At 49.2% G+C, this 22,984-nt stretch overlaps 1 protein-coding gene across 1 annotated transcript in view; it reads right to left on the reverse strand.

Annotated features, from left to right (window-relative positions):
* SOX13 (SRY-box transcription factor 13) overlaps positions 1–21,981 on the reverse strand; it is a 90,762-nt gene extending 68,781 nt beyond the window's left edge. The window contains exons 1-2 of the mRNA XM_073319825.1: positions 21,515–21,981; positions 16,348–16,500 (exon numbers count right to left, since the gene is read on the reverse strand). The gene's annotated coding sequence lies outside the window, so the exon portion shown is untranslated. The remainder of the gene's footprint in view (positions 1–16,347; positions 16,501–21,514) is intronic.
* Positions 21,982–22,984: the final 1,003 nt, after the last annotated feature.

Raw genomic sequence — 22,984 nt, forward strand, 5'->3', positions numbered from 1 at the left:
TAAGGACCAGTGGTGTCATGATTAGAAAAATTCAGGGGCCAGAGGAGGGAGGGCATAAATAACTTTATATATGGTTATATCATATCCTGCAAAGTTGGGGGCAGGGGCAAAAAGTGGAGCATATAGACCTATGAAAAGTTGGGGGACACACCAAGATCTGGGGGGGAGCAACTACCCGCCCCGGACCCAAAGGAACTGACACCCCTGCTAAGGACTGCTCCCTGTTGGAATGTTTTTCCACCTTCTGTTTCAAAGTAGTCCCTCGAACCAGGGACAAACCTTGCTCTACTTACTTAGAAATCAGCAGACCTGTCTGCATGAGTAAGATAGGACATATTGGAGCAAACATTTTCTTCCTTCGTTAAATCAAATACCATTAGGCCTGAAGCTGTCACCCAGCTTCTGCTTAGTCTTTGACTCTTGGATCAGCAGCATCTAGCCTGAGCAAGGAGGTAGGACTGGACCCCCTGCTTTGAGCTGGAGTCCGGTTCATTTCAGTATTCCGTTTTACACAGCAGAAGGAACCAGGGACAATCAGGAGGGATGAGGAGGTTTAGCAGGGGCAAGGATTCTGCTGTCTCCAGAGCAGGGGATATGGATGGAAAGAGACAGCCAGTTCCTTTCCTTTTCCCGAGCCCCCTCAAGGGAGCCTAGCACCGTCCTTCTAGCTTGATGAATGCATCTCCCCTTTGCGCCGGCTGCAATATTCCAGCCTCCAGATCTCAGGATACAGTTGACTGAGTCATGGGAATGGCTCAGACAATGGCCTGGCCCTTTTGTCACTGGTCTGAGAGGGCGAGAAGAACTCAAACCTTGCTTCCTGCGAGGAAGTGAACCATTGTTTGGAAGTGGGCATGGGCTTAGTTCCTCACCCACTGTGGGGAAGCTGCAGAAGCAGAATACCCTGACCAGGAGGAGCTCACGCAGATTTTGTTTATTGCTTTAGCTACCCTTTCTTTCAACACATAATCCTGGAAACAAAACTGAGTGCAAAGAGATGGAGTGAGCAACTGATAGCGCTGCCATTGTTTCTCCTACCCCTTCCATTGCTTCTCCTGCCCTGACCCCTGGGGACTTTATAATCTAATGGGTTTCTAATCTACATAGACCAGATTCTGCAGTCTGCGTGGCATGGATAGGACAGTGGACTAGGACTCTGGAGACCTGGGTTCAATTTGAAGCTCTGCGACTTGCCTTCTGGACAGCTCACTTCACCTCTCTATGCCTCAGCTTCCCCACCTGTAAAATGGGGATAATGATATTGACCTCCTTAGAAAAGAGCTAGCTATTATTATTATAGAACTCCAACTGACTTCAGCAGCAGCTTTACCCAAATCAGTGATGGATAAAAAAGCTAGCAATATCTTCAGGAGTTAGCCTAGTAGTATTAATAATCAGCACCAAATTTAGGTTTGTATTGGGTGTGCTCTGTTGGGTAGAATTCGGGGCTGGGATTCAGGACTCCTGGGTTCTTTTCCCAGCTTGGCCACTGACTGTATATGTGACCTTAGACAGGTCTCTACGGACAAAATGTTCAAAAGTGGCCCTCATTTTGGGTGTCTCAATTATTAGGTGTCCAAATGGAAACACTGTTGGCCTGATTTGCAGAGATGCTGAGCAATCCCAGCTCCCATTGACTTTGACCAGGTTCGGTGGTGCTCAGCATCTCTGAAAATCAGGCCCTGGTTGTCTCAGACTGAGTCCTCAAATACCCCCAAACTAGTGCATGACCATTAACGTAGCCCTGCCTCAGTTTCCCCATCTGTAAAACAGGATACTTCTTTCTCATTGGGGGGAAGAGATTATGATGTTCTGGCTCTCTGTAAAGAGTTTAGAGAGTCTCATAGAAGAGCCGTATCAAAGCCATATGAATACATTTCTAGTGATGCATTTGGAAACTTACACATTCATATAATAGATTACAGTATATGGTGTGTAAAATGTATACACATACACACGTAACATATTAAATATAGTAAAACAACGCTACTGTAGTGTCTGTAAATTCAGTGTCACCCTACTGTATATAAATCTTGCAGCACATATGGTATGAAGGATCACACAAGCCCACATTCATTCCTGGTACAAGCCAACTGAAAGCAATAGAGTTACACCAGGAATGCATTTGGCCCATCACGTTCAGAGTCCTAAGACAACTACTAAATTAAAAGCAGGGTAACCTCTATAAAGAAGAAAAGGAGGACTTGTGGCACCTTAGAGACTAACTAATTTATTTGAGCATAAGCTTTTGTGAGCGACAGCTCACTTCGTCGGATGCATTCTATAAAGAAGAATTCTCTGGCTCATGTTAGTTTGTATCTAATCTTTGCCATCATTTGAACAGCGATTTATATGCACTTTCTGTGTGCGTGTTAACGGTAACACACATCTGCTGCCGGGTGGGGGAGTAAAGGGTTCCTTAACGCGACAAGAACTCAACCTGAGATCGCCAGCATCATCTCCTTGGAAGCATCTTCCTGAGGTGTAACAAGTCCGATTCTGTGCCGCACCTTTTGGAGACTCCGTTTAGAAAGTGCGGCTTGAGGAAGAGGCGGAAAAGTGACTTTCTGCCACCTCTGGGCCGTCTCAGTTCCAGACTGCCCTGGGGGGCTGAGAAATGGCCCTTGGGGTAAATGTAAGCAGGTCGTCTAATTTTACAGCTGCCATGGGGTAGCGAAGAATTCCTTAGTGCCACATGCCATGGGACCAACCCTCCCACGCCCTCAGCCCATCCCCTCTGTTTCAGCATGTGACGTGGGCAGCCCAGGGCCATTTACAAAGGCCCTGCATCAGGTGAGTTCACACATTCAGTCCAGATGGGAGCATCTCATTCCCCACACTGCATGTCAGTAGGCTTCGGTCTCACCATGTAACTCTCAGGCGGCGGTGAAATGGGTGAGGTCTGGGAAGCCACCCTGAACAAGGTACCACTGCAAAGTACTTCCCCTCTCATTGACGCATTTTACACATGCCACTTAAGAGTCATTTCCAGTCACCTGTGAGCGCCTTGCTGCCAGTGGTGGTAACCTGTAGCGAGTCACAGAATCACAGGGTTGGAAGGGACCTCAGGAGGTCATCTAGTCCAACCCCCTGCTCAAAGCAGGACCAATCCCCAATTTTTACCCCAGATCCCTAAACAGCCCCCCTCAAGGACTGAACTCGCAACCCTGGGTTTAGCAGGCCAATGCTCAAACCACTGAGCTATCCCTCCCCCACCCGACATGTGGTTAGCAGACCAGCAGGAACCAATCAAATAATAATCCTTTTTCTACCAAGCACTACACTGTTTAGCCATACATCACCTGGAGGTAGGGAGGGCTTCCTTAGCATTACATACAAATGATTGCCACAGAAAGTCAAATTCTTGACAAAGTCACGCACCTCAGAGGATCACCTATGCTTTGTAGGCAGGATTTTCAAAAGTGACTAGGAATTAGGGGTGCCTCCCCTTTTGGGGGCCCTACTAGAGATACTTTAAAGGAGCCCAGTTTGCAGAAACTGCCAAGGTCCTGACCTGTGAAAACACCCTTTGCGGCGTCTCAGCTTGGGCACCCCACAGAAACAGAAGCATCTAAAAATCACCAGGCGCTCTGGAAAACCTTGGCCATTAGCAACCAAAATGTGTCTGGGCCAGATTCTGTGGTCACAGCCACCAGTGTAACGCCACCTACTTCCATGGAGTGGTTCAGATATGCCCTGGTGCCATTGGCATCAGAAGAGCTCGTTGCTGTTAGTTTTCCTTAAAGGTAATGAGTCAGCAATCATTTCGTCTGGCACGGGGAGCGGGGGAGAGGTGAGTGAAAGATCTCCAGAACTAAAAGCATGAGTCTCTAGAGCTTATGCTAATAGGCCAAGCTGTGTAGTAGGCTAGGAGCTGTAACAGACTCACATCTGCTACGAAGAGATACAGAGAGGGACACATAACACACACTGACCACTGGGTTACACTAATGCCGTCAAGAAGATTTGGTTCCAAATTTAGACTTGATAGGGAACAAATTTAGGCCACTACGAACTGAAGTGTTTCCCTGGTTAGTTTGTCATTTCCAATTACAACAGTTTTTTTTTTAAATGTAAATGTTCCCACAGTGTTAGGAACCCAGACATCAGCGCTAGCCAGTGCAGGAGAACCAGACAGTGGCTGTATCCTTAGATTCATGCTAGCCCCCAAAGGCCCTCCGAAAGTGAAACTGATTAGGCTAGCTTCACTCTCCCAAGAATGCAAACCAAGGTAAAGCAAACCAACAGCATCAATGGGGAGAAATGAAGGCGAGTCTTAGGAATTCTGTCTGTTGGACCCTGATTCTGAAAGCTGCTCTGGATGGATCAGACACTGTGGCCACACGGATTTCACTGGGGTTATGTGCCTGTCCAGACCTTAGGACAGGGCTACACTAGAAGAGTTCTGCTGGTATAGCTACCCTGGCAAACCCTCCTAGTGTAGACGCAGATGGGCTTTTGATGGTGTTGCTCATACCGATTCTCGAAGGCAAATAACCTATGCTGGCAAAAGCAATGTTTTTTGGTACAACTGCATCTACACTAGGGGTTTTGCCAGTATTAAAAAATGTCATTTTTATCACAATCTTTACCAATGTTATTATACCTGCGGAAGTTCCTAGTGTAGACTTAGTCTTAATAACCAGAGATGAAATTATTAACCCAGGTTAAAACAAGATCCACCGAGATCTTGAATATCTGATCTGTCCCCTATCAGGGGACTAGAGCCCTCCATGGCAAAGAGGTAGATTTGATGATCTAAGGGGTCTTTCCCTGCTCCTTTATGCTTTTTATTGTGACGGCATTTTGCCCCTCTCTGGACAGCCCAAAGAAATGAGTTAAGTATTGTCAAAAATCTGTTCTGGCTGAAACAAGATAAAATGTTTTGGTCTGACCCATATGGGTGAGGCCAAACTGTCTTATCACCTGGTTAAAGATAACAATGTGCTTTAGCTCCAGGCGAAAGAATGGGTTTTCATCTGGTAATAATACACCTGACTAGAGGGCCTTGAATTCCCCAAAGAAAACCCTTGGAGGGGTGAAATGGAAAGAAATCCTTGCAGAAATTTGCCCCCCAGTTGTTCTGCTGCAGGGCAAGGCCAGTCCCTGCAGCAAGTCCATAAATCCTATGGGTCCTGCTAGAGTCTAACAGACCAGAGGGGGACCTGAGCCATTCATGCGTCCCGTGGCTTAGTTGGGCTGTATCAGCAGGACGCTCAGCCCCAGTCCTTGGCTTGGGGTCCCCTTTCAACATAATGGGGCAGGTGGGTTGGCTGCATTAACTTTGCATGAGGAACTCGGCAGGGTGGAAGGCAGGCGTGGTTGAAACACCACCATTTTGGATCTGTGAGTGGTGTGATCTTCGTGGAAGAGATGGGGAGAGAGAACTGGCCGGAAACGGTTACTCTAGAGAAGGGGGCAATTCTGAGCTCAGATCCAAGCCAACCTACTCTTTGGATAGTTGGAAACATCCGGTGAGCAGCTTGGGCCAGACAAAGGATGTGATCACAGAGTCATTCACTTCGGCGTCAAGAGCAGTCTAGAAGGCAGCTAAAGGCGCCCAGAGAAAAGCAGAGCCATAGAGACTGGACATATATCTGCCTTTCCCCCTAAATTCACATGGGCTCTGGTTTGGGCCTATTGATTCAAAAGCAAATCAAATGCTCCTGGGTCCTCTGCTCCCACTCCCAATGCATCCCATAACAAACCCTTCTCCTCACCCACATTGGACACCACAGCACCTTTCACTCAGTAACGCAACATAAATCAGTGTATCCCCCCACATCTAACCCACCCACCCAGCCCCACGTGTCCTGGGACCCCTTCAAAAGCTCAGCTCTAACAGAGGGGCTTTTCTTGTCCAGCGTCTTTGTTTTCTTTTTAGTTGCTTTGTTCTCCATTCTTTGTTCTCCCTTCTTTGGTCCTTTGTGCCAGCTCGCTCTTTGTTCCGATGTCTTTGTTCAGCCTCTGGGTACTCCTCTCTTTGATCCTTTGTTGCTCCCTTCATCTTGGTTCCTTTCTTTCTTTCTTTCGTTTTTTTTTTTTTTTTTTAAAGCTTTTGGTTGTTTCCTGCCTCTGCCATTTGCCTGGGTTTTTATCTTTTCTCCTGCCTTGTCCACTTCTCGTGTCACATGGTCTTGGTCCTGATTGTCTTTAAATCCGCATTTGTCTTGTTTCAGTGCCTGGATTCCCCTGCCTTTGTGATCTTTCTTAAGAATTTATTTAGCAATGATTTTCCCTCACTGTGGAAGGTAGATGAGGATTGCCTGGCTTTAATTAATTAGCATGCGTACTGTTTAGATGCAAGGCATTAGAGAAGTGCAGAGTATTATTGCTAATTATTATTATTGTTATTATTATATTAAGGCTTAGGGAGGATTTAAATACAGCTAACTGTAGCACAGAGTGCTTGCCTAGCAAAATAATATCAGAAACAGCCAGATTCTCTCTCTCCGTGGCTTGTAGAACAAGATCAAATTAACTTGCAAATGTAGATACATGCAGTGTTATTGTAGCCGTGTCGGTCCCAGGATATTAGTGAGACAAGGTGGGTGAGGTCATCTCTTTTATTAAACCTATTCAGAACACTGACACAGCCAGTGAAACCTGAACTAAGCAAAACGAAAAGGAGGACTTGTGGCACCTTAGAGACTAACCAATTTATTTGAGCATAAGCTTTTGTGAGCTACAGGCCTATAAAAACAGTATCACTTTAAGAGTCAAAATATTTTTTTCTACCTGTCAGCACTGCGAATTCCCCACTGAGAAGCAAGCTGGGTTCTTTCTGTCCTGTGCACCTTCCAAGCTCTCATACCTTCACTGTTAAATCTTTAACAAATACATCCTTTATCTAAAAGGTTATTTGGTCAAGGCGTTAAATGGGTATTAACCGAAGTAAACAATCAACAAGAAGTTTTAACAAGTCTCCCCACAAATCCCTTCCCATCTCAGTTGCTCAACTTTCACTCCTGTAATGTCACTCGTTCTCTAGACCTCCATAGTGTCTGTTGAGTAGGTAAGACCTGAATGTCTCATGTAAAAAACAAGCAGAAAGAAAGTGGTTTTCCCTATCCATCATAGAGGAGGAATAAATAAATAAGAACCCATTCCCCCACACCTCCTTTACAGTGGTTGTCTGGGACAAGGAAATATGCTTGTTACGAAAGCTTATGCTCCAATAAATTTGTTAGTCTCTAAGGTGCCACAAGTACTCCTTTTCTTTTTGCGGATATAGACTAACATGGTTGCTACTCTGAAACCTGAACTAAGCAATCATCTCCAACAAGCATATTCCCTTATCCCAAACAACCACTGTAAAAGGGGAGTGGGGGAACGGGTTCTTATTTATGAGAGCTTGGAAGATGCACAGGACAGAAAGAACCCAGCTTGCTTCTCAGTGGAGAATTCGCAGTGCTGACTGGTAGAAAAAAATATTTGGACTCTTAAAGTGATACTGTTTTATAGGCCTGGTTCTCCTCCCCCATGCCCTAGTTTCACACTGATCTGATTCCAATGCCTTCTGTAGAATGACTCCTGATTTACACTGGTTTAGCTCAAATCATAATCAGGCCCTTACATGGACAGCACTGTTCGTGTCTCACTGTCTTTTTTAGAGAACCACTTTCCACTTTAAGAACAGCTGCTAGTTTGTTTTGATTTAAAGTCCCAAATATTTTCCCATGAAAGCATTTTGTCCTGAAGTCTGGTCATGCTGTGAGTACAAATGGGGCAGGAAGTGGCATGGTGCAACACCACTTACTTCAGCATCTCTAGAAAGTCTTGGTTCTCTAACACGGCTGTTACTCTGAAACCTGTTCTCCAGTGCAATGTGAAATCAGGGATTCATCATTAGTTCGTAGTATGCAAAACCCACCTCCACTGAAACTCCATTTAGCTTACTGCAACAGCAGCTGTTGAACTAAGAAAACAGCCAAATTTAGCAACAGGATGTATCCTTCAGATAACACGATCAATATCAGAAATAAGGCCTTTCAAGTGAAAGCTAAACCCATCTGCTAAAGCTGGGTGTCTTAGGAGATCAGTACTGATATGGGGCTTCTATAGCATTCTCTTCTCAACACCCTGACTTCTCTTTCCACAAGGTGACGTTTTTTCTGCATGACTTACAGTAGCTTGATGAAACCTCACCAGTTTGTGGCAGCCTAGTTTCATGCAATGTAAGGCTTGTGGTTTTCAAAGTGTGGGATGATCATGAAAAGGGCCAGGGGAGGGAAAGTGACACAAGAAGGTCCCGTGTGAGGTCCAAGAAGGGGAGTGGATGATTTGGAGTGTACGTAGGAACGTTATTTCATAGCTGGGCCCGGTCACAGATTCAGTCCTGGAGACTTGGCTACTTGTTTGTTGAATAAAAGAAGAGAAAACTTCACTACTGTAACCTAATATGCAGCAAAACAGGCCGGCTGTTGCCAAATAGTGATAGACTGGGTCACATCCACGAAGCAGAAAGTGGGAGGCATTATGGGATCCACAGAAGAACAATTTTGTGGGAGATCAAGGAACAGAACCCAGGTGTCCTGAGTCCCAGTCTAGTGCCCTGTGACGAAACACAAGAGGCGGATGAAACAAATCCCCAGAGAGGGAAGGAGAAGGAGGCGCTAGCAGCAAAGAGAGTGACGTTTGCACCATGGGTACAGCTCGCTGCCTGCCTAGCCTGAAAGGCTGCAAAGCATAGATGTAACGGACCAGGAAGCAGCGGGGGGCGAGGGGGCAAGTTGAGGGACAAAGGCAGGGAGTTTTTCCAAGCCTGCCGGTAGCAAGGCTGACTCCAGCAGGACTTGGGAGGCGTCTCCCGTCAGCGCCAACCAAGTGAAGACGTAAACATTTGAAAGCCACCATTCTGGTTTGCCCAGGTGTGCTTTCCAGGCCACAAGCTGCACTCGGCCAAATGTACAGCTCGGGGAGCGGAGCCAAGAAGGGCAGCGCCTTTCATTCCAAAGGAGTCTCCGAACTGCCTGATGGAGAAAGCAGAAACTACTGACTGGCTTAAACCAATCGCTGCCCGACAGCTACCTCTGGGAAAGGATGCAGCAGCTGCGTAGCAATGCACAGGAACACAGTGGTTTAGCTCAGGAAGTCAAAAATAATACCATGTCCAACTGAAATGGCAAGGTGAGGAGAAGGGAATTTCGGAAGGCAGAAAGTATCCCCTTCCTTGGCATCTGGGCAGGACACTGGGGTTAACACCCATCAACTCGCAAAAAGTGCCACGGGCTCTTTAATGACCACAGTGAGTCAGGGCCTCCATTTTAAACATCCTCCAGATGGGAAGCTTGACAGCACCACAAGCTTCTGCACCCTACTGAAACATGAGGCCGGTACTAGCCATAGCCTTGGTTCAGTGCTGACTATGATGAGCGCCTCCTACCCCTGAGGGCACAGGGCATTATCCCGCGGCATCGGTTTGATAGTGGCTGAGGCATCGGTTTGGAACTGACCCAGAACAGAGTGCGACCAGCATAGTTATGACAGCGGCTCGCTACCCCTGGCTGAAATCTCCCATGCAGGCAAGGCCAGCTCGCCCATTCCCCATCCCCGCCAGGGAACTCTTAAGACTGTGGGTAGCTGTGTTTCTATAGCCACCTCGCTAGCACTGTCCAGACAGGCGAAAGGAAAAGAACAGGCCAGGAACTGAAAGATGCTCACCCCTGACCCGACAAAACTGGGCCCCCCACGGCATCGGAACAGAAACGGAACCAGCTACGCCGAGCCAAACATTCTCCCCCTTTCCCCGTCCTCAGAAGGGCTGAACCTGGTTTTATAACCGAGCTGGCACTGGGCAGGGAAGAGCGACCCAAACCCCCCTCATCTTTATATCTGCAACCATGCAAGGAATATTGTTCAGCGCCGCACAAAAGCAACCCTGAAAATAGAAGCGCCGCGGCCAGGCCTGCCAGTGGCTGTGTGAGATAACGTCTACTTGCAAACACTGGTGCCTTTGTGCTGCTGTCACTGCCCCTATTGTTCGGGAGCCGATTGCCTCGGGGATATTGTTCCCTTCTTTTGTCTCAGCCTGGCTCCTTTTTGTTTGACTTTACTTGCCATTTCATTCCTCTCCTTTGTGCTGGGGTTCTCTCTTTTGTCTCTCTCTCTCCATTCTCTGTGTGATTTGTATTTAGCAATTGTTCTCGGCCCATTGGAAACACAATGTACTCAGGGCTCTTTTCTCTCCTCCATTCATTACCTATTCAGGTGGGTTTGGCTGCTGATAGGTACTAAGAGAGGGGCCTGGCCCCACCTCCTGCAGATATGAACCCTCCCAAACTTTGGGGGAACATGGCACCTGGATGTCAGCTATGGTGGGGAAGCTGACTACCACAGCCCAGCCATCAGCAGAGTCCCAGATCCAGCAATCCTATATGTACGGAGCTGGATTCAAACCTCCCTAAAGGTGAAGGTTATTGAATAAATAGTCATAGAAGTTTTAAACACTTATCATGTGGTAGTGTCCACTGGCCAATCAATAGGGTGGTATATTGTGCAAGGTGCTGTACAGACATGGAGGGGCGGCCCGGCCAAATCTGAGTAGCGCTGCGACACTGTGCATCAGGGCACAACGCCCAAAGCAGGGAGCCGGGCCCAGCCCTGTGGGACAGGAGCGGCTGCTGCTGGGGGAGAACAGGGCTGGCTCACTATCCAACCCCCCTACACTGAGTCGGAAGAAGTGTGTGTTTGCCTAAGCCAGGGCCCCGTGAGTGATGGACTAATCCACCTGGAAGTAGTGACCCATCTAGACCCTTCCCGTAATCCTCTGGAGGGTCGGGAACAACTGTTTGGGAAGCACCGATCAACAAGATAGGACAAGCTGGAGTGCGCACAGTTCTTAGCCAATCAGGGGTCACTCAGCTGCACAGAAATTCTCAGATGGTCATTTTCATCCGTTGATCGCACAGAACCCCAGAGGGGGACAGCTAGCATTTCCCACATTCTGCAGAGGGCAGAACTGAGCACCGAGACCTGCCCAAGCTTAAACAGCAGGCTCAATGGCAGAAGCAGAACCCAGGTCGGATTCTCAGCCCAGTGCTCTGTCCACTGGGCCAACCTGGGTCCAGGACTTTGATTTGACCCTTTATAGAGATTGGATCTGAATGGTGCCACGGAGCCCTGATGCCAGCCAGGGACACCTGGACCCTTGGATACCAGGGATGCCTCAGATTTCAGGCCATGCTTATCTCTGGATAAAATGGATTCTTGGTCCGAATCATCACAGTCTTCTGTATGCAAGCCAGGACCCAGTGGGGAAGGGATTTTAACAACAGCAAAAATCAGGGACCTAGTTAAATTTCCTTGTGGCAGATTTTCATTGTTGTTTGCCCTCCATCCCCGTCTTCTTTCTGCATTTCCATAGGGCCTGAAACAGTACCAGCTCCTCCTGGTGCTTTGCACATTCAAATTCCTGCTGTGGTGCGCGGGACCTGCAGACAGGGCCAATGGGGCAACTGCAACCCGGGTGGCATGTTTCAAGGGAATTCACGCCTGTGCGATGAAAGAAGCAAAAATCACAGCATGGCATTCCCTGCATCTCTGGCTCCTGGGGACTTTGTAGGGGGAGGGTGGTCACTGCCACATCCCCAGAATACTGGATGTTCTGGTACTCCCAGGAACTGTCTCTCTCTCTCTCTCTCCTCCCACCCCACCAGTGTGACCTCACACACATGGTGCGTGCAAGGTCAGACCGGCCGGGGTGGCACGGCGTGCTCTTCAAAACGGCATCCCCCGTCCGCCATCCCGGACAAAACCACATCTGGTGTTGTCTCAGTAGTGGACAGGGGACAAAACCATGGGAAAAGAGGACTGTCCAGCTTCAAACCGGACGAACGGCCTGGCAGCGCAGAGTAAGGGGGCTGCGGTGCTGGGATGGGGAACTCCGGGGGTTTTGCAGTCCACGAGCATCTTTCCCCTACAATTTCTGCTCTAAAGCCCTCTGGCACTTTTTGCTCCAGCTACCTGACCTGGTGAAACTCCCTCGGCACGCACGGCGCTGTAGCAGTGCCCCCTGAAGCCCCATCCCTGCTCTCCCTTGCCTACCAAGTCCCCTTGCCCCTCTCCCGTGGCTCTGTCACCAGCACCGGCTTTGCTTGCCCCTCCACAGAGGAGCAAGCATGTGGGAGAAGAGTCCGTGTTATAACAGCCTCTCCCTCGTCATCAAGAACATGAGGCATCAGCAACCCTCGAGGGACCACAGCTACAGTGAAAGCAAACAATGGCCAGCCCCAGAGACAACAACGCCCCATTGTCCTCCAGGGTGGGGAGGGACGGGATTACTTAATAGGACTTTTCCATCGCTAGTAATGAAACCATCACAATAAAAGACCAGCTAGAGGCTGCTTCCTTCTCCTCTGAGGGACATCTTGCTACAACTGGGGTGCACGTGTGTCAGCCGGGGCATCCAGGACAAATCAGAGCCTGGGAGGTTCTATGGGGACAGCATGAGCCCCCGAATACAGACAGCAGCAGGGATACAGGGCGTTGCTGCAGGGGGTGGGCCCGGGAATGAACGAAGCAGACTGTGGGCTATTGTTTCATTGTTATGGCTTCAAAGGACAATGGGGCATTGTCGTCTCTGGGGATCCCATTGTTTGCTTTCACTGCAGAGCCCAGCCACATGGTAGACGGAGGTTTCCTGAGGGCCAGGCAGGCTCTGTGAGGGGGATGCGGAATAAGGAGGCAGGCACATTTTCCAGAGTATGTGTGCACATGTGTATGAGTGCCAGAGCACCACAGTGCAGGGGCAAGCGTGCCAAGGCAGGTATTCCATGGCAGTGTGAATGAGTGAGATTTTTATGTCCCCTCCCACCCATTGCAAAATCCTTCCTTCCTAGCAAGGGTGAGACACCCTAAAAGCAACTCACAAATTAACCCCCAGCCAGGGAATGGTTCTACCACCAGGGGAGACTGCAGCCGATGAGTGTGGGGACCAAAGGAAAGGCGGAAGCCCCTTTGAAATTGCTCCTGCTTGTTCCTTACCCTTGGTGACTGGCAGGGGGTCCGCTCCCCACCTCCCTCACCGCAGTGAGTTTGGCCAGGCACCAAAGCAAACACCCACAGACATGCAAATGGTGCCCTTTGCATTGAAGGCCTGTTAAAGGAGGGGACTGGATACCCCTGTGATAGAGACACTTTCAGTTCCCTCACAGCCCGCAGGAGATTAACCCCTTCCAGGAGCAGGGCTGGCAGTTTCCAAGGGACCGCCAGGAAGTGAAAGGGATTTGGGCACCTTTCAGAAACGCTGAGGAACAGAGGGTCCAGGCTGCACTCTGCACTTCATTACACCTTTGATCTCAGGGCGGGGTGGAGACACCCTGCGTGACCAGGAGCAGAATCTGGTCCTCTGCGTACAACCCAAACCCAGTCCCTAAAGATCACAGAGCCTCCTGCCATGAGCTGTAAAGGAACAGACGTGTGAAAAAGACTCATTTCCTGCCCTGAATAGATTCCTGCCAGGCCTCTGCTCCCCAGGAAGCAGGGTAACAGCTTGGAAGGAAGTGCCCAGGCCCATCGACACCAGGAAGTAAGGAGTAACTCAGAGCAAGCGAACATCCAGGGGAACCCCGGCTGGCTTGCACTTGAGGTCACTCCTCGCACTTGCCCTGAGCATCTTCATGCTCCCAGCTGGGAAGAGAACAAATGGATGCAAAGATGGAGCCAGCAGAAACAGCAGGTGGAAAGAAAAGGAGGAGAGAGAGCAGTTATTTTTCACGCTTACTGCGAAGTATCAGAGCCTAGTGACTAAAGCAATGGGGCTGGGAATCAGGACTCCCAGCTAGTGTGAGATTTTGCCAACTCACTGTAAAACAGGAAGCTTTTAAGCACATTCGGGCAGCACACCGGGCCCCCTGGATGAATGGCGCAAGAACAAAGGCTGATTATTATTTGGAGGAAGAGAGTTTGAGAAGCACAGATTGCCCCAATACACCCCCCAGGGCCAGATCTTGATCTCCTACCACATGGGGCATTTAGTACCTTAGCCTCGAGCAGTGCCGTTGAGAAGTAAGGCACTATGCCATGGAACTAAGGGGATCAGAATCTGGCCCTGTGGGGTACATTACGGTGATACCGGCTTCTCCATCCCTCCTCCTCCAAATAATAATAGTCTTTTTGCCCTGCTGTAGCACCTACCACACACAGTGCGAGACAGCCCCTGCCCTGGCGAGCTTGCGCTCTACACAGCTAAGACAAAGAAGGGCTGAACAGATCATTATCCGCATTTTACATATGGGGAACTGAGGCCCAGAGAGATGGAGTGACTTGCCCAAGCCCACACATGCAGGCTGTGGCAGAGCCGCAAGCTGCATCCAGATCTCCTGAGTCTCAGTCCAGTGCCTTCACCACAAGGCTGTCCTTTCCCCCCAGTGACCTGCGACTGAGCTTGCTCAGTGCCACTATCAGCTGTCTCAGGGAAGTGCCCAGCATCGGACTGGCTGCACTGAAGGGTGCTGGACTAGGCCTGTCTGACTGTGGTCTCCCAGCGACCCTCATGAAAACCAGATGCCTCTCTCTTGGGGCTACCCCGGGGAGCCTGTGTCCGGGAAGGTCTGAAAAGAGGGAGTTCTGCCAGAGAAGGAGTTTCCTGGTGGCACAGCAGGTGTAAAGCAGCGCAGCTCCGTTGATTCTGGTGGAACTATGTCCCCTTACACCTGCTTCAGTGTTTTCCCCGGCGCCTCTTCTAATCTGGTACAAAAGCTGCTGAAGACCAACCCACCTGGAGCACCTCCCAGAAAGGGGCCTTTGCCCTATCTATAGCCCCAGCCTCACCCAGGAGGGGAAAGGAGGAAACGGTCCTGGTCGCTTGCCTCCTGTTTGCACAGCATCCCCAGCTGAGGGCCTATTTGCATTGCTCTCTCCTATGTAAAAACCTGAGCCCTATGCAAAGGGGTGAAAATAAACACAGGAGCAATTTTCTGTCTCCACCCCGAAAGGCTCAAAAATCCCTCCAGGGACTCAAGATACTCCAGTGATGAGCAGAGGAGAAAAACCTGAACAGAACAGAACAGGCGGGGGCCGATCACAGAGTGAGGACTGCCTCTCATCCTGTACAGCAGCCCCCGAGCAGGATGGCCCTGGATTGATCATCACCAGGATCCCTCCTGGCCTACGAATCAGTAAGAGAAAACTGCCCTCCTCGCAGACATCATTTTGCCATCAGCCTGGTCACAACTGCAGGGGAAGGGGAGACGCTCAGCCGTGGCTGTGAGAAGCAGGAGGAGGGGACAGAGCAGCGAATCTATAAACTTGAGGGGGAAGAGGGAACATCAGGTCTCGTGAAACTCGATCAACTTGGGATGGCCTCATTGCCTTGCCTTGTAACATATACCCCCAGCCTCCCACACACTTCAGAGACAGACTCCGGGCAACAATAGGCCCCATCGGATTGGAACATACATGGCATTCCAGGTAACACACATACAGACCCCCCGAGGTACTCCATCCCCCACTGCAGCCAAGGGGCCCTTTTAGAGGAGCTGGGTAACACAGCCATAAACAAAAGCCACCAGCCCCCACCACCGCACACACTGCCAAAACAGCAGCTCTTCGGTGACTCGCTGCCCACTAATGAGCTGAGATGTGGAACTGCACGTTCAGATTCTCAGTCCTGGACTCCTTCCCTGGACCTTGCCTAGGTGCCTGGTCATCCACCTTCCATCCCCACTAACTTCCATGAGTGCAGACAGCGCCCTGCACCTTGCAGCACCAGCCCCTTCGCACTGGGATCACGATACAGATGAGAACACAGGGAGTCCTCTCCCCTGCGCTTACCTTGGGTGGGGAGCAGATGCTCCCACAAAGCCTGGAGACAGGAAGGCATGTGTTTGGGAGTGCTTAGGTAGGCCCCCCCTTAGGGAGCAGGCACAGCCTGCAACCCCATCTATATAGTGACCTGAGGTAGGGCTAGCATCATTGCTCCACCCACCACACACCTAGGCCCACCTATTGCTGGAGAGAAGGTGTCTGGGGCTGGCTCCACGGGCAGAGTGAAGCCCCCTAGCGACACAGACAGGAGGACGCTGTGAAGGAAACAACAATAAAGGCCATGCACAATAAGCCCCTAGGGTCACTCTGGTGTTGGAGGGAAGTTGGACTTTCCAGGCCCTGCTGATTGATCTGGCAGGGTGGAGGCTGTAACTGACGTGTTTATGACCCATGGGACCGATCCTGCCACCTTTGTTCCCCAAAATAACCTTAGAGATGTGAATGTGCTTCTCCTAGGGGTTAGTGTAGTCTATAGGAATGGGGCAGAATCCCTCCATTAGATAATTTGGGATTCTCTAGTGGGCCTCTGTCTCCTATTGCAAAAGCCATCAGAAGCTAACAGGGCAGCAGTGTACTTACCTAGCTAGGCCTTGTAGCTTTGTCTAGCGTCAGTAAATACAGGTCTTGGGAACCAAATGGTGTCCGTATGGTTTCCTCACATTCTCAGTGTTGCGTAGAAAGCAAAAAGTTTGGGGGATCACGTCTGGTTGGCTCTACGAACTGGATCCAACTCTGCAAGCAAACACAACAGCTCCGGTGGGTGTCCTTAAAATGTCACTGTTTACCATCTCCTGGGGCCAGATTTTTCCAAAAAGCTCAGCCCCCACAGCTGGGTCTGAATTTGCCAATGTGCTGAATGAGCTCTTCCGAAAAACCACCTAACAACTTGTTTCAGTGCGTTCCCAGGGGGCTGAACCTTTCTGAAAATTCCAGCCATAGTACTTCTGTTTGCCGGGCTGGTCTCTGTACTTAGCATGGGGGCCGCTGCAAACAGCGTAGCCAGTTTAGGAGTGTCCGCTGGAGACAAATGCCCGGTTTATAGTGGTGTCCACTGTGCTATGCATGCTGTTCACATACAGCCATACGCATCTGTGCCTCTCTCCCTGGGAAAGCAGGTAGCAAGCATAAGCCCCTACCTTTATGGAAATGTCCCAGAGGATCTGTAACTTCTGCGTGGTCAGCCCATTGCATCTGGGCAGAACCTCTACTAATGTATTATTATTAAGCATTTATATTATAGCAATGCCTATCCGGATCAGGTCTTGTTGCACTAGGTGCTCCACAAACACAAAGAGACATTGTTTTGTTTGTTTAAAGGAAAGGAACACACTTTCAGCTAAGAAAATTAGTAAGCCCCTAATTCTGCCATTATTCACAGCAATCCCACTGTCCTTGGGGTGAAAATCAGGGCAGAATCTGCCTCAAAATTGCTTATAACTCTAGTTTCAAAGGAGGAATTTCCTTCAGAATTAGTATGATCAGAAGTTAAGGGATGCAGTGTGGGGAAGGGGCTAGACCTGACACTCAGAGTCAGGACATCTGACTTCTAACCCTGCCACTGACTCACTGGTTGACCTGGGGCAAATCCCTTCCTCTCGCTCCATGCCTCGGTTTCCCCCTCTTTAAAATGGGGCTTGTGATACTTGATCACTTTTGTAAGGCACATCAAGATCTATGAATGAAAAGCGTGATAGGCGTCAATCATCATGTCAGCTTAAAAAAATATTTTTAAGGGAAAATTTCGGTTCACAGCCAGGTAGCTTTATGTTTCAGAACCTCTGGTATTTTGTCTTCTTGAATTACCCTGTCCTCTGAATGTTGAGTATAATCTGAGCCATTAGTTAATTGTCTGCTGGCCGGTATGTGATTGACACTATTGCATGAATGCAACGCATCGATCGGCCCAGGGTACTAACATGAGATGGCAGAGCGTGCCCTGTAGCAGATGTTCTTTAATGGTCGTGGCAAAGGTGCTGCATGCACACAGAACCCTCTCTCTCCTGTTTAAGTACAGTACAGTTTCCTCTCTGATAAAGAGTTCCTGCCGCAGTCCCCCCCTTTGCTTCACACTCCAAACCCATGCATGCCTCACCACGCACCCAGTTCGAAGCCCAGCATGGGGCTCTGATACGATCTCACTTCCTAGACATGAATATTAGCTCTGCTGCTGATTTATGATAAAGGGATAAGCCTCCGAGACACTGTTCGGGGGGAGTGTTTTGAGACATGCTGTGATGTGCCCCAATCAAGAATAAAGCCTTTGAAAGACGAGCGGATGCTGCTGCCTGCTGCGACCTTGACTTAAAAGGCCATCTTCACTAGGAGCCTGGTACCCGCCGATGATGCCTTATGAATCCTGCTCAGCCATCTGCACCTGGGCAAGCAGGGGTAGCCTAGAGCTCTGCTCCGTGGTGCAGCAGCTGCAGGGGACAAGCCCCAAAATTTGGAAGGAAAGGAGAGAGCGGTAGCAGTTCTGTAGTTACCACTACCCATGAGACATCTGAGCAGGACACAGCTCAGCTCGGTTCCAAAGCACCAGCTTCGTATTGTTCAATAGCCACTGCTCTCAGTGGGCAAACACAACAGAGAAGCCAAAGTTCCCTTCTCACTGACACTGGTGCAGCTCCGGGGCCTGGCACAGGTATAACGGAGAGGTCTGTGCAGCACAGAGGGGGCAGTGTAGACCGCCCTAGAAAGCTTTGATTTATTTACAGAGCAAATGCGTTACCCACCGGCAGCAAAGCTGGAGTAACAGGAATACACTGCTCCTCACGGCACTTTTTAGCCTAGGACCTCCGAGTTCTTTATCAACCATTATGAAAGCCCCTGGGCAGAGAGAAATATTTACGGTTTGGGGAACTGAAGAACAGATGTTAAGGGCAGAATTTTCCAGTGCGTTTGGAAAACCTGGACTTGTCCCCATGGCATCTGCTTGTTGCTAGGTACTTTTGAGACTCTGGTTAGTGCTCCTCCATGAACACAATAAAGGACACGTACAAAAGGCTAGATTGGCCTAAGACAGTGCACTGCAGTCTCTTGTTCTAGCTTTGGTTCACCACATCTCTGTCCCACAGCATCCAGGTAGATGGGAGTCAGAAATGTTGAGTGGAAAGGTAATTGCGGTGGGCACAGAAGTCCATTTTTGTTGCTGCCCAGATGGCCTCCCTGCTATAAGAATCAGCTGGTGTTAGCACCCACGGTAGTGCAGGAGAGTGATCAGTACAGGTGACGCGTAGGACTCCAGACTTCAAGCCCAAGCTGCGGGAGGGAATGAGGTTTCTTGGCTAGAGCAGGCGACTGAGGTCCCCCAAGTTTGAGTCCCACCCTTGCAGAGGCCTGGGAGTCAGGTGCAGCCACTGACTTGCTACCATTCCTTGGGCCAAGTCCCACAGTAGCTCCATGGTTCTTTTGGAAGCTAGAGTTAACGTTCACCTCCCCACCGGGTCTTGGGAGGCTCAGTGAACTAACATTTGATCCGTGCGTCAAAGAGCTTATGTGAACGTGAAGCGTCAGAGCAGGGCACGGCCATTCTTCTTGCCGGTGTGGCTGAGAGGAAGCAACATGCCCTTGACTTGTTTTTCCCAAGAAATGCTGCAGCCAGGGTAATTTTGCTCTGGTGGGTGTGAATGTCAAAGTACATGACACAGGAAGGAGACTGCACTGTCCACCTTCCATCCTGGCCAGCTTTCGGGGCAGGTTGCCTGTGCTAATAAACTTTGCTGAATCTGGCCTTTTAGCATCCTGCAGTCAGAGCGCTTGGGTCGGGGGCTTGACAGAAGGAAAGGGGGAAACAGTGGCCAAGGCCATCATAAAGGCCCCAATAAACTTCCCCAGGCATGATATTTACCATAGTTTTGATGAAAAGTGATCTATTCTCCCTACTGTTTTAACCCAGGTCCCCCAGTCTATCCAGCCACAGAGTGGGGTCACTAACGACTTCCGCTGCCCCTTTCTTTGGGACAACGAGCCCATATTAGGAGCAGAAATCAGGCCTCTGGGTTTGCAGCAAGGCAAAGCAGCATGAGTCAGGCCCTAGGACACAACACATGGGGCTTTCAGGAATCATCATTGCAACGTGCATCATGGCTGGGACAGGCCAGACTGCTGCACAGAGCACTGGCCCAGACTCTTCAGGATCCTTTCTGACCTTCTGATGCCAACCCAGTTTCTAAACCCATTGATTCTTCTTCCCAAGGCGGCTGTCGGTGTAAATGGTGGCGCTAACCCAAGATCAGCAGGCAGCCAGCCAGCCACACAAAGCCTCTGCCTTTGTACCTTGGGGTTGAGCCCACTGCAAGCACCACCACATGCACTCTGACCCAGAGAGCCCACTGGCATGGTGGTCCGGCATTCATTTCCTGGCTTCAAATATGAGCATATGGACAACAAGCAATTACTCTAGGAAACAACCCTGAGTCTTTCCGCTGATGCTAATGAGATTTTTAGCATCCAAATGGCTCATGAGTTTGTTTTCAGCCACATATGAAAGCCTCTGTGCAAATCCAGGGATCATATCAAAGAGCCACAGTCAAACTCACTTTAAACAACCATCTAGGCAAAGAATGACCCACTGAGAGTCTGTGCGAAAATAAAGCTTATGCTTCACACAAATGACAACGCCGCCCCCCCCCCCCATCCCATGGCAGACAGATTTAATTTTGACTTACATGGGGCAGGAAAACGTTTGTCCCAGTGGAGTCTCTTGGAAAAAAGCAGCGTTTAAAGTGGAAGAACCATAAGTATAGTGCCACTAGAGATACTAGATGAAAACACAGAGCTTTCCACAGAAACCATGTTCCTAAAAGGAACAAACTTCCCCTGAGTCAAGGGGTTAAATAGAAATTTAAGGGGGGCAGTAGAAATTGGGAACAAGAAGGTCTGTCAAATGAAGATGCCGTCTGTCCACCGAAGCCCCTTGTAATCACAGAAGGGAGCAAAGATCTTGCAAACAAGAGCCTGTTAAAGGAACGGTCCGTGTTAGGGTAATCGAGTTTAGACCATGAAATGGAAGGGTTGGAATGCTTTTGATTTCATTACTTCAGTACACAGGACCATAGCCATGGATAAAACAAGGGCACTCACATTTAACCTGAACCTGTGCCACCTTCATCTTTAATAAAAACACACTGCCCGAGTGTTTGGCAGGAAATGTGGCTCCAGGTTGCCGGGAGCAGGCTGTAATTTGTTCTGTAAAGTCAATGCTGTAGTCTCAGATGTTAAATTCCGTGGGGCAGAGACCACCTCTCAATTAGCTTGTAACAGGCCACCTACATTCCTAGCGCTGAACTATTTGCTTCCAACACATAAAGATTGGGAATGCTGTTTCTACAAAGGGACCAGGCTGTTTGAGGTCGGCTCTTGGATTTTTCTACACCTCCTGGTGTAGCATGTGAGCTCTGGTTGGGGCAAGAAAAGTTTCTCTGACAAATTCCACTCCCAGCACTTTTCTACCTAGAGATTTGTGTGCTCTGTAGCACCGCAATTGCTCCATGCAGTGGGGCATTCAACTGCAATAATCCCTCAACCCCACCACACTCAGGGTTAACTGTACATTTCAGGAACCTTACCACCACTCAGTGCATCCTCCTCAGAAGGCGTCTGTACCCACCTCTGCTCGGTGGAAAGGAATTTGCACGTTACGGAAAAACACAGCTTGCAAAGCAAACACAACAGGTTTCAGGAGAGCGGAAAGCCAAGCAAAAGGAGCCCTCTAAACACAGAGCCCGATTGTAAGAGTTCACTCTACCTTACTCCTTCTGCCTGCCACTCGCTCAGTCAGAAACAGACCCTTCCGTTCTTCCTCCTACTCTGAGGCAGGGCTATGTCAGTTCTCAGGGAACACAGGCATCGTAGAAGGTGCGGGGGTGAGAAATAGGCAGGCCTGCTTGTTGGCTATTGTACTGAATAAGAACGGTCCCCCACTCTACAGCCCAGCTTTATCTTTCTTCCAGGTTGTTTTGGAGCCAGTACAGGCGTATGAATGCTGGAGAACTCTATGTTCCAGCAGAGGCTTACGACACTTTGCAATCGTGGTGGATGGTGTTGCTAGGGGCAGCAGCGCCCTCTGTAGTCCAAGACTGTGGCCACGTTTCAACCTGCAGGTTTTCCCCTCAAGAGCTCAATCTCACTTTGAGATAGATATTCTCCCAATTCATTTCTACAAGAGCTCAAAGCACTTTACAATTATACCTCACTCCACCCCTTGAGGAAGGGAAGTACTATGGACTTCTATTTTAGAGAGGGGGAAACTGAGGCACAACATGGAGACGTGACTTGCCCAAAGTCATCAGCAAGTGAGCTAGCAGACCCAAAAATAAATCACAGAACCCCAGACACGCAATCTAGTACTCTGTGACACAGACACCACCCTGTTGCTGTGTACAGCTCTTGGTTTAAAAGATTAGAAGAGGGGTTTGGAATTAACATACAATGAAAAAAACAAGGTACAATTGTGAAGACTTGTACCATTCTCACAGATGGGGAGAAGTCAGTGCTCTATTCATAACGACAGGTGAGTATTTCACTAGTGCTTTAGAAGCCCCACTCACGGACCAGATCCCCATTGTGCTAGTCCCTGCCCTATGTGCAGACAAGCTTATGCTCCAATACAGGGTTTCTGCATCTTTCACAGCTTCCCTCTGAGAAAGCTGCTAATTACCCCTGCAGCTCACTTACAATACAATCAGTCTATTTTGGTAGACTGTTTAACATCAGCTATGACATGCCTTATGGTTAGTCTAAACTTCCTTCCACTCATCATTGGACGACTGCAAATGAATTTAACATACAGGATCAGTCTGATAGCATCAAGCAGTGGAGGAGCTGTATGCAGCGCTGAGAGCATCCTGAAACGTGTGATTTGGAGCAGGAAGCAGCACGGCTGGTAACAGAGAGCTATTTCTCCTACCAGTCTACATCTGTGCAACAGCAACTGGAAAGGGACAGACCCCCTTATGAGCATGGAGACATTTTTTATTTCATTGACCTTATGTTCATTGGACTCATGGCATGCATCTTTACTCTCTCCCCCCTCTAGTAAATATCCTTTTCTGATCTCCACATTTCTCACTGCCCTTTTATCCTTCTATGACAATTTCCTCACATATTTGGGGAGAAAAAGTATTGCTTCAGAAACACGGAGCTGAAATATTTTAGGCATAAGGATGAGTCTCAAGGCCATGATTTGCCTTTGCACCTGCATCTAGTTAATCAGGTG

The sequence above is a fragment of the Lepidochelys kempii genome, chromosome 21, assembly GCF_965140265.1.
Source record: "Lepidochelys kempii isolate rLepKem1 chromosome 21, rLepKem1.hap2, whole genome shotgun sequence".
In the NCBI taxonomy this organism is placed as follows: domain Eukaryota; kingdom Metazoa; phylum Chordata; order Testudines; family Cheloniidae; genus Lepidochelys; species Lepidochelys kempii.